This window comes from Pezoporus occidentalis, unplaced genomic scaffold (genome assembly GCF_034315485.1).
Source record: "Pezoporus occidentalis ecotype Australia unplaced genomic scaffold, CSIRO_AGI_Poc_V1 ctg96, whole genome shotgun sequence".
NCBI classification, from domain to species: domain Eukaryota; kingdom Metazoa; phylum Chordata; class Aves; order Psittaciformes; family Psittacidae; genus Pezoporus; species Pezoporus occidentalis.
The window spans coordinates 1,034,068-1,045,687 of NW_026916325.1; positions in this window are offsets into that span (position 1 = coordinate 1,034,068).

An 11,620-nucleotide genomic window follows, 5' to 3' on the forward strand; every position below is an offset into this window, starting at 1 on the left:
TGTGTTTCACTGTGTTTAATCTTGCCAGACTACCCTATTCTGACAACATACAAAGTTATTTTGCCTTGCTGTAGAGCAGTAACACCTCTTACAGAACCACACAAAAGTCTCTCTTAATAAAACAAACCAGGCTGGGACATGGGACTTGATCATCCGTGCTGTTAAACTGTCAGGCTGCTCCATGACCAGTTGGGCAGAGTTTAGCAGAGGCTGAGCAACACTTCCAATGTGTCGCTCAGGGTAAAAGAATACTAAGGGTAAAAGGATTCAATAGCACAGATGCTACAGAATGGTCCCATGTCTGTTTAATTTCCTGGTACAGACAATGACACAAAGTCTGCCTCTCCTTCTCCCTCCACAGCTGGCTAGGCAGTTATTTTGCTTTCCTTTTCAAACCTCCTTTCAACACCTCTTCCAAAAGTTGTCAAAATATGTCTTAACTGTATAAAATAGGCTTGAGACCTGGACTCACACTGTGGTGGCATTTCTTAAAACAGCAGGAGTATGAACCTGAATGTAAGGAAAAGAGCTTAACTTTCTTCACTAAGGTTGCTATTTGAAATACCAAGCAAATTAACTAATTGTGAGTAAACTTTGTGTAGACAAGATAAATCTGAAAATAGATTATGCTCTTTGTATATTTCTTTTGAATAAGATATATCAATATCAATTGACACCATTGAGAATACAGATGTGATTTTGTATTCTGGTATTAACAATTATTAATTAATGATTTTTTTTTCTAATTAGTTGTTTTTGGACATACGAAAATATAACATATGGCTTAAATCAATTACCAAAAGTATTTTTCAATTTTGTAACTGTTCAAAAGGCTGTGCAAGAGAGTTTCATGGAATAAAGACATCAATGACCTCCATCAAAAGAGAAGTAATAAGACTTAAGTGATCTAAATTCTATTATGCTTTAAATTCTTTGGGAAAAATTTATATTGCTGGTGAAAGATAATCTAAGACTTGGCAGATGGTCCTAGTTGTGATTTACAGACAATCTCTGTTAAAAATGCATACATTTTTCCAAGTCTGAATTTCTTCACCTAAAATTTCAGTGACAGAATTTGTTTTCATTGTTTTCTGCATATTCCACCCAATAAATGTAAGATATTTAACTAAATAAAGAAAGACAAACTTGTACTTGTTTTAGGCTGTGAGATGTAAATCCAAAAGCTAAAAATGCAGTTGTGTGGATTCCCATTGACACTAACAAGACCTACACCTGCAACCTGTGGAGGAGACCTGAATCTTTGTGAAAAGAGGAGAGAAACTTCATGTATTTCTGAATGAATCCTCCACCCTGAGAGGCAAAGTATAACCCGTACAATATATTCATGCCATGCATCTGGTGGTAAGGCACTCACTTGTCCTACATATTTGTATTTCTCATCCTTCAGTTTTTGCTCACACACATACAAAGGGAAGAACAAGCAAAGCAGGTTTTGTGCTATCTTTGTGTTTTCCAAGTGATGTGAAAAAACTGTAATATAGTGGTTAACCTACCCCAGTGTGTGCTGTGATGATACTCCTCAACATTGGCTCAGATTACCTTCATGTTAATCAGGTGTGTCTGAGACAGACCACTGATTAATTTGGGAAATGGTGAATAAGAAAGCATGTTTGGACTCAGCTTAGACACATAGCAAGAACTTGACCGTAATTACTCTTCAGCACTTTCACCCACAACTATATGCAAAAGGATTTGTTTTTTATTAGATATAGCTGGTCTCCCAGGAAGGAGTGAGGCACATTGACAGTCAACGCATGGGAGAGCGGAGCTGTCCCAGGCATGCAGTGCGTGTTCAGTGGATAGCCAGAGGATATGATTTGATTTTCTACTGCCTGCCAGTCTCGGAGCTTTCACAAACACAGATCTTGCTTTTAAGGATAAAAACACTGAATTATTTAAAGCTAAGAAACTGGCTGCCAGTTATGCATATTAATTGCTTATCAATAATATTTTCATTTAAATACATCATGTTTACAGTGGATAACTGGCAGCTGCCTCACAATAATGTTAATTTGCTGTGAAGTTCACTCTGCAATTACTGATTTTCCAGGTGAGCTGATAAGCATCTGAAAGCCCAACAGCTACAGTGAGATTCCTGAGGCATTCCCTTCTGTTTATAGTGCCAGAAAAGTCTTGAAGCCTAACAAATTCTTACAGTAAACTTGGGTTTTTTTTTGTATTCTCTATTAATACACATAAAAATTACTTGAATTTTAGGATGTTGATATTGGAATTGGAGCATAATCTTGGCAGAGGTAAAAATCCTGCTGTTCGTTGAATATCTGAAATGGCAAATTATAGATGGAAATTTTGGTACAAATCTTTATCTAAAAGTTTGAAAAAATCTATAAAATACTAGGTAAAGAGCTTCTTGATACGATCTACTTGAATAAAAAGTTTGCAAAACCTCATCGATAAGTTATGAACATTTTAAATACATGCTAAAAAAAAAAAAGAAAAGAAATGCCATAGTATCTCTTGCGTTTCTATGCCAGTCTTACTTGGTAATACATTTCTAATTCCACTTGGGGGAAAAAAAAAGGGAATATAAAGATCAGAAGAAGCTGACAGGCTCATACCCTTTTAGAGAGGGCAAACCGATTTCCAGAAATAGTCACAACCAGATTTAAAGCTGGTAGATTAACCTGCTTCACCCTTTTTGCTGTGCTACAGGACAGTAAAAATGGGAATGGGGAGCGGGAAAGGAAAGGAAATAGAAAAGAGGGTTGCAAAAAACAGGCAAAGGGCTGTACATGTTGAGCACCTGCATCTCAGACAGACATGGATGCAAATTGAACAACACTGTGGCTCTTTTCCATGCTTTCTAAACACTAACTAACTAAGCAAATGAAACCCCTAAATTATAACATTATCCCTTCAGCAAACAAGCGTCCAAGAAAATACATAAGCTGAACAGTTTTGACATTCTCAGCACCTTCCCTGATGCTAAACTGGAAAAGTTCTTGCAAACGCTGTATTTGATGAGACAGGGTCAGCATGTCCTTTTTCAGATTTACACCATGGATGAGGAATAAACACCTTACTTATAAATGTAAAATGATCAACACATGATTTGTGGTTTAATATTAGGGCAAACTATTCTGTGATTCTATATCTATGAAATATATGATGAGTATGGACTGAGGTTGCAGAGCAAGAAACTACTACTTCCTGTAAAGCTGGAAGTTTTTTTTGTCAAACGGTAATACTTCAGAATTTAAGAATGCGTATAAAACGTAACCTTTATGAAACCTGACTGGTTTGACATCTTTTCATTGAATTTGGAAGGAGGGAACTTACAAATTGTGAGCAATAGTGGAGTTGAAGATAGAAATGTTTCAGGAAGAAAATATTACTGATTATTAAAACACACTTTTTCAACTTTTATCTCACTTTATCTTTTACCTCGATTTCAGAAAAGGCATTTGTGATAATTAAGAATTAGTTAATATTTACATATAGCTTGACAAAACTGTATCCCGGTATATAGATAACCAGCATGTATCAGCATCATTTATTTATCTGAATCAGTTTTGCCCCAATTCTCTTCTACCTGGCTGTAAACTCCTAAAGACAGGGGCCTATCGTTCCAGCTTTTCATTTACTTCTGCAAATTATGGAATAATCGTGTCTATCCATGCAGCCCTCCTACTCTTCCATTCTATTTTCTCTTTTTAGAGGAACATCAAAGTTTTCTTTTCCACTCTCACTGATTGTGAGCTAGTGTTAATTTCCTGGATTCTAGAAAGTGATTTCTGGATTGCAGTGGAGCTAGCTGAAAGTCAGGCTTATTGATTCCTAGAAACTGAGTGAATCATTTCTCATACACTAAGACAGTTCCTTCCATTGTTATACAACACATTTTAAATATCACATGTAAAGTTTTATTTTTGTGTGAAATATTATATTTCAGCAGATATAAAGGATCAGATTTAAGCCTGCTGTAATTTAACTAATTTCATCAAAAGCTCACCGAAGTTCAATTTGCTTTTGATCTTCAAATGCTAGAAGAGAGATGGGTGTGATTCCATGGAGTCATATGTTATTCTTGCATTTTAAGATACACTGAATCATAGTGGTTTTAAAATAAAGTGTTTTTAAAGGTTTGGCTGGGTTTTTTTCCCAGAAAATACTGGCTTACTGGAACTGAAACTTTTTGCCATTGTGGTATTTTCCAATTCTTTCCCTGGGACAGTTTTCAGAAATAAAAAAAATTGACTTGCACAGCTCACAAAATAAAAACCTATCCATCACTTATATTTTGATTTTTTGAACACTCTGTAGATGTGAGAAGATCCACCTAGTCATCTGATCCACCTTTAAGACATCTGATGTTACATCAATGTGAAAGAGGATTTTTGGCATACTCTCTCTTTTTAACCCATACCCAAGAATGAAAATAACCTTGAATTAATTACAGTTCAGAACAGAAATCTTTTTTGAAATGCTGAGATTTTACAAGACTATGAAAGAAACATGAAAAGTTTTTAAGATGAAATTAATGGCACTGTGAAAACACACATATCAATATGGGGAATATGCATATAAGGGGAGGATAAGTTTCTCATTCCCTCTACCCATATGGTATGTTTATTGTCCATGGAGGATAGCAAGCTATTTGGAACTTACTGCTCTTGCTGATTCCAGAGATCCTTTCCTTTTTAATGCAGGTTTAAAATGTACCATGGGCAGGAAAGCTTTAGACTTAGAGTCTACATTTTATAGATATTCAGAGTAAAATGTAGAACTCTGCATACTTTCTGCTTGAGAAAGACAAATACTGAGCAGATACTTCCTATAAATCTCTTTGCAGCAGAGATTTCCACCAGGACAACGTGGAAGTTACTTGCACTAGGACTGTTGTTTCAGAATTCCAGTACCCATGAAATTGTTAGAAATGTTTGCAGAAGAACTTCAATCGATAATTTTTATTTTCCATTTTAAGGTTTCTAAAATTCAAGCGATTACACTAGATAGGGGCTGGATAATTATTTGACCACTTTTTGTGCAACAGTGCTGCCTCACTATACAAATTAAATGTATAACTAAACGAAATGAGACAATATGTGCTCATTTTGGGCTTAGTTTTCTTCCTAAAAGCATCAGTATATACCTTCTCTGTACATTTGATTTACTGAATTGGATGAATGATTACCATGCAATGGTTATTAGGCCATACAGACAATAGTTTCCCAATACCCAGATCCAGGGCATTGTTTGATTTGTTTGCTTAGATGCAACTTCTGGGTCCCAATCATTCTCATGATCTCTGTTGATGGTGAAAATAAAATCCCAGTGGATTTTATTTTCCATGCCAATGGATGCTTGCTCTGATTTCAGCTGGGATAGAATTAATTTTCTTTCCAGTAGCTGGTACAGTGCTGTGTTTTGGCTTTAGCCTGAGAACAATGCTGATTAACACACCAGTGTTTTAGTTGTTGCTAAGCAATGCTTACCCTGATCAAGGAAGTCTCATGCTCTGCCAGTGAGGAGGGGCACAAGAAGCTGGGAGGGAGCAGAGACAGGAGACCTGACCCAAACTAGCCAAAGGGGTATTCCATAGCACAGCACGTCCTGCCCAGTATGTGGGGGAGTTACATGGAAGGGATGAATTGCTGCTGAGGTCAGTCTGGGTATTGGCCAGTATGTGGTGAGCAACTGTGTTGTGCATCACCTGATTTTCTTTCTTTGGGGGTGGGATTTATTCCTTCCTCTCTCTTCATTTCCTGTTATTGTTGTTGTACTATATGTTAATTTTATTTCAATTATTAAACTGTTGTTAATGCACAGGTTTTTACTTTTTTTATAGTTCTCTTCCCCATACCCCTGGTGAGTGTGGGTGGCAGTGAGCAAGCAGCTGCATGGTACTTAGCTGCCAGATGGGCTTAAACCATGACAGTGCTGTTTGACAGTCAATACTACCTTTCTTAGAACCATTCTCTTCCAAAACTCTAAAGAGGGAACAGAACAGAAACCAATTTCAACAGAAACCAGAAGAGGAAACAGCCAGAAGAGTCCTGCCACCTACGCACACATTAACCTTGTTACAGCTTTCTCCTGACTCACTGACACTTGCCATGTCTTTAGGATTCCTTTATTGGATGGAAATGTATGTCCGAGAAGTTCTTGGAAACAGAGGTTCAGCAGAAGTACTGATTTTATGTGTCTGTCCCTTAAGGACCTCATTCAATGCCCACTTAATTATATTGCACTGCACCTTAACATGATGTATGCTTTCTTTCAAATTAATTGTTATTTTTGCTGTTTATACATATTTACATAGAAACAGGTTGGGTTTAGCTTCAAAAGAGAAAAAATCTAGTGAGCTAGAACATTTGGTACTTTGCACCCTCTTCACAAATTCTCTCATCAAAAAAAAAAGCAGGTTATGATATATGTGCCTTTCACCTTTTTGTCAATGTACATTCATCCCTTTGCAATTTTCCAGCAGTTCCAATAGTACAGTCCAAGAAAATGAAGGATAGCAGCATAAATCAAATCCTTTGCAAAATACAGCAGTGCATGCTTCAGAATTTTCCTCTTGTTTCAAACATTTGAACTTCCTTTATCCATAAACACAAAAAGGTGGACTTGCCACTTTCTTTCGTCTCCAAGGACAAAGAAAAATGGCAGGCTTCTTCCTTTGGAAAGAGGTTTATAGTGATACCCCCACTTACTTCCGGTGACCTTTTAAAGAAATTTAATTTTGAACACTGTCCAGCCAGGAAATGCTATGCTGTGCATTCACTAATTGAAAATTTGACTTCTTTTTGTCACCTGAAGCATCAGAGCTTTTCTAGGAAGGGAGGATTGCCATGTTACCTTTTCTTTGGTGATGGTTTGGATGGTTTTCCATCTCAATTCTAAATTGCCCTTCCAGAATATTATTTTAGAAATAAAATAAGGTTTGTGTGTCTGAAACCAGAGCATTCAGAACTAACTAATTCCTCAAATGGAAAAATTATTAATAATCTAGTCAAGAATCTCCTTTTGAAGTAATTCCTTCAGTATCCACGTTTGGTACCAAATTAATGATAAAAGTTTATGTATGGATACTAAGGCGATCATGCAAAATGAGAGGGCTTAATTGTTGCAACTTTGTGAAAGTCCATAATGTGAAGACACAAACTTCATGAGCGATTCACTTTCCATTTCACCATTCAGACATTTCCCATACTTAAAAATAATCCTTTGACCTATTTGCTTTAATACTTGTCTCTAACAGCTTTGACTTCATTTAGCATCCCACTGTATCTGCTGCCTTTCTCTTACAGAAACTCTCTTGCTTTTTTCTCTCTGACCCATTTTGCTCTCTAGCTAATGGCAGTACACCTACAGTTTTTATTTTCTTCTTGTCGTTTCTGCCCCTGACTTTTCCCATGCTTGTTGTGTTCCTGGGAATGATGACCAGTGGTAGTGAGACAAGCTCTCCATTCAACACTGGCAATAAAATGTCATCTGTGTCAAAGCTTGCCAAACCCTAATTCATATAAATATTGCCTCATCACTTGTAAAGTTTTCAACTAAACCAAATAAATCTTCTCCCTGAGAGCTTGCCTACTATTTGATAGGCAATGAATCTGTATGTGTGTGCCTTTGTGTCATTTAACATAGTGCCATTGCCTAAGAAATCCAAATAATTGATAATATGTATGAGTTAGATGATATATTCATCTCAGCTGGCTGTAGGTACTTGAAGTGTTTTAGTTAGGAGTTTGATTGCCTGATGTATCTCCTCAAATCAACAAGGAAATATGGACATCACTGGAAACAAATTAACCAACTACAGTTTTAATTGTCCTCTGGATACTCATTCTTGAGTAGTTCCTAAACAAGGTAGGATGAATCTGGATTTATATCCTAATTGGCAAGTTAGTTGGTGAAATAAATGAATGAAAGGTTGGAGTCCATAGATCTCAATTCTTTCATAGCCTCACTGTTTCTGAACAGGATGAGCAAACCCTCTGAGTCAGTCCTAGTACCTCAATAGAAACTCTGCTGACTAACTAAGCAAGAGGCACAATTTAAAAGACAAAAAAACAGCATAAAGTAACAGCTAATTGTTGTGACAAACAACCTGCAAGGACATAACAATCACTGAACTATTTATAAAAATAACAAAGCTATATGATTTCGCTATGGGACTAACAATTCCAGAGACAGAAATAGGTTTTATGCCTAGACAGTTCAATGAAGGAGTAACACTTCTAACATATTTTGCATTCAAAATAAATTGTATTTAATTGAAATGTTTTATCAGGCTTTGTCAGCTGCAGCCTATCTCAAACATAAAGACAAAACATACTAGACATCTCCCTTTTCTATTAGAGTTGTTTGCAGTTCTGCACATATCCTGAACCACAGTACTCTGAGCAAGTCCTGTTTCTCCTCCAGGGCTGACTCAGAACTGATGTTCCTCTGTGCTGCTGTAGTGCAGCAGACAAGATTATGTCTTGTTTAGAGCATATGCACAACACTTAGGGTCTCAAAAACGTGTATGTATGCCCACTTATACAAACAAAATACAAAGAAAAGGATGAAATCTGCCTTTTTCTGTAATAACATCATTGGTTCTAGAGCATTTATAAAAAAAAAAAAAAGCTCAGTTGCCACCTCATCATAGAAATATGACCCTCACACAGCTCAGGATCTGCTTGCTCATTTCTGAAGTCAAGAACGTGATGCTGTGGAGAAGAGCACAGGCCAAAAACAGTGCATGTAAGCAGCAATATCATAGCACTCATAACACAGAATGTGGTTTGGCTCTGAGCCCAAATTCAGATACATTTCTCAAGTGAGATCCTAATTTCCCATCTGAGACTACACTTTTTTTTTTTTTTTAAACTTTTCTGTTAAAATGCAATTAGTCTAATTTAAAATCACAGAGAAGCAGTACCAATAGTTGTCCTTCCCAACAGAGCTTGTTCTGCAAATATGTTATTTGCTCTAGTGGTGGAAAATCAAACAGATTTCAGCTGTAGAAGAGAGAAAAGGGGGAAACACAGGTAGCAGATGTCTCTTGAGAGGCAAGAGGGCTTACTGTCTAGCTGATACTGGTGTGTGGCTGTATGAACACTTTTCCCCCTCCGATCTAGTGCAAGTTAAACAGTTCAGTAGAAACCAGCTATTTGAAGCCATAGTTAAATAAAACAGAAGTTTAGCTTTGATTCCAGCTGTATCCAATTATGGTTTCAACCCTGCCTATAAAGGGATACAATTTTACAAGCTTAGGATGCAATCTGTGCAACCTACTTGAACACAGGGAAATGTACAGTGTAAGTGTCCCTTGGGACTGTTGGCTGATGGATAGCATCTAGAAGGTTATGCTGTGTGCTCAAAACACATATATAAATCTTTAATTTATACATATGTCAATAGAAATATAAATTGTCATGAGGCAACAAAACTCTGCGTTGGTTCTGTCCCAAGCACTGTCTTTTGTAAAGGTACTTAACAAAATCCAATGGAGGTTGATGACATGATTGAAATCAGACCAGAAAGTTTAATGCATGAAGTTACAGCTTAGAACTAAAGCTTCCCTTATGTGGAAGAACAGAGCATACCCGAGAGCAATTAATCCTTCTGAGCCAACTTTAACTTAGTGTCAAAATGAGTGCAAACCTTGATATTTACTATGCCAACACCTAAGCAGGTCCCTGGTGGCAACACAGCATTTCCAATCATCATCAAATAAAGTTTAATAATCCTAAATACTTGCAAGAAGTTGACTGGGTCAGCTAAAAACTTGAATTTGCCTGTGTGTGATACATTTAAAAAATATCACTATACAAGACATGCATAATAAGGGGGGGGGGGATTTGAGGTCTTTTCTTGCTGCTTATTCTCTCTTCACAAGTTAATTAATCTTCATTTGTAACTTCTTGTATGAGGAGGAAGATACTTTTTCCTGGTGCTGGGAAGCTACTATGTTATTTTATGCAAAGTATTATGCTTAAGCACACAGAAGAGGCTCAACTCAAAGACAGATAATCCCTGTTGGAGCAGGTCCAGAGGAGGGCCATGAAAATGATCCGAAGACTAGAACACTAGGGGTGTTGGACTAGATGATCTTTAAAGGTCCTTTTCAACCCAAACTGTCTGGGATTCTGCAAAAGACCACTGATACACTTCTGGCTTTATGCCCACTCTTCATAAACTGCAACATTGTCCTCCCACAAATACAGGAACTTGCAACACTGTCCTCTGTACCTCCTATAGGGAGGCCACTTAAGCTAACAGGGAGAAGATATTCTTTAATGGATGGAGTTTGTTTTCTGCTCTTCATGCTTGTAGAGCAAAGATATAGAAGAAAGGCAACACAGACTTCCAGTGGATGCATGGAGTTTGTGTTTCTCTGTCCTAGAGCAAGTTCCTCAAAGGCTATGACTAACAACACGCGTTGAAATATTTTTTTCAAACTTTACCTTTGTAGAGGGACCAGGTCACTGTTAAATCCTAGATGTGGCAGTGGTTTGGGGTCATTCTGCTATATGCCTCCTTCATCTGCCCAATTTATGCACCTAATGAGTTCTTACCTATAACCGCACAAACCTTTCTCTGGTGACTTACACCTTGTTGGAATTTGACACGTGCTAACAGCTTCGTTTTTCAGGCAGTGAAATGTGTAACTCTATAGAGAACTGAATAAAAAAATCAGCCTGGCGATAGGGGTGTCATAACTCTCTCCCAGATCCAGCAGCCTGTCACTAAGCGAGAGTTGCATCTACCTATCTCCCTCAGAGCAATTCTTTCAGATTTACCTGGGGAAATTCTTCAAACAAAAGTGAAGGAGCAGCAGTCATTGTTTATACATTTTTTTAAATTATTATTATTTTGCATTTACAAAGGTATTTCAGATAAAGTAACTACATTAACAAGTTTTCCTGCAGTCAGCTGAGGAAAGTGAGGCACTTCTGCCTGATTCAGCTTTCAGACCAGTACAAAAAAAGGAATAATGTCATTCCACTTATCTTTTTGGCACCAGAAAATTAGTGATCCTAGCAGCTATTTGGTCTATTGATTTAAAATGGGTTTAAAGTATCTTCTAAAAAGGGCTTCTGGATCACTTCTTAAGCATAGCCAAACTAGACATGTCTGCTGTGGTGTTACATGCAGCAGTCTCGAAGTCCAGTGCCAGGCATTTCAAGTCTAACAGTTAAATAATATAATGTGTGTCTGAAATATGCTGTTATATTTATACAGGACACCAAATGAGTTGCGATCTTCAGTATCGTCACATTATTACACTATATTGCTTTGGTACATGGTAGCACTTTCTATACATGTAGCTGAAAGCCAGAGCTCCAAAATGCTTACCTCACTCAGAATATTAATTACAAAATCAATCTGAAGTTTTACAGAGTAGACTTACTGAATCTCTGAATTTGCAGAAACAGCACAGTAAAAAATATGAGTAGTTTCCTTTTTGACTTTAAATTTTTAATTAACATATAGGCAGAATGATTTCTCTATGCTTGTCTATGCTCATCAAATACATGGGTCTAAATTGCCCTATATTTCCATTAAGGCATTTACGTTTGTTCTTGGCTTGGTTATGAAGTCAGAATCAAACTCCATCTAAATATCCTAACTCCCAGAA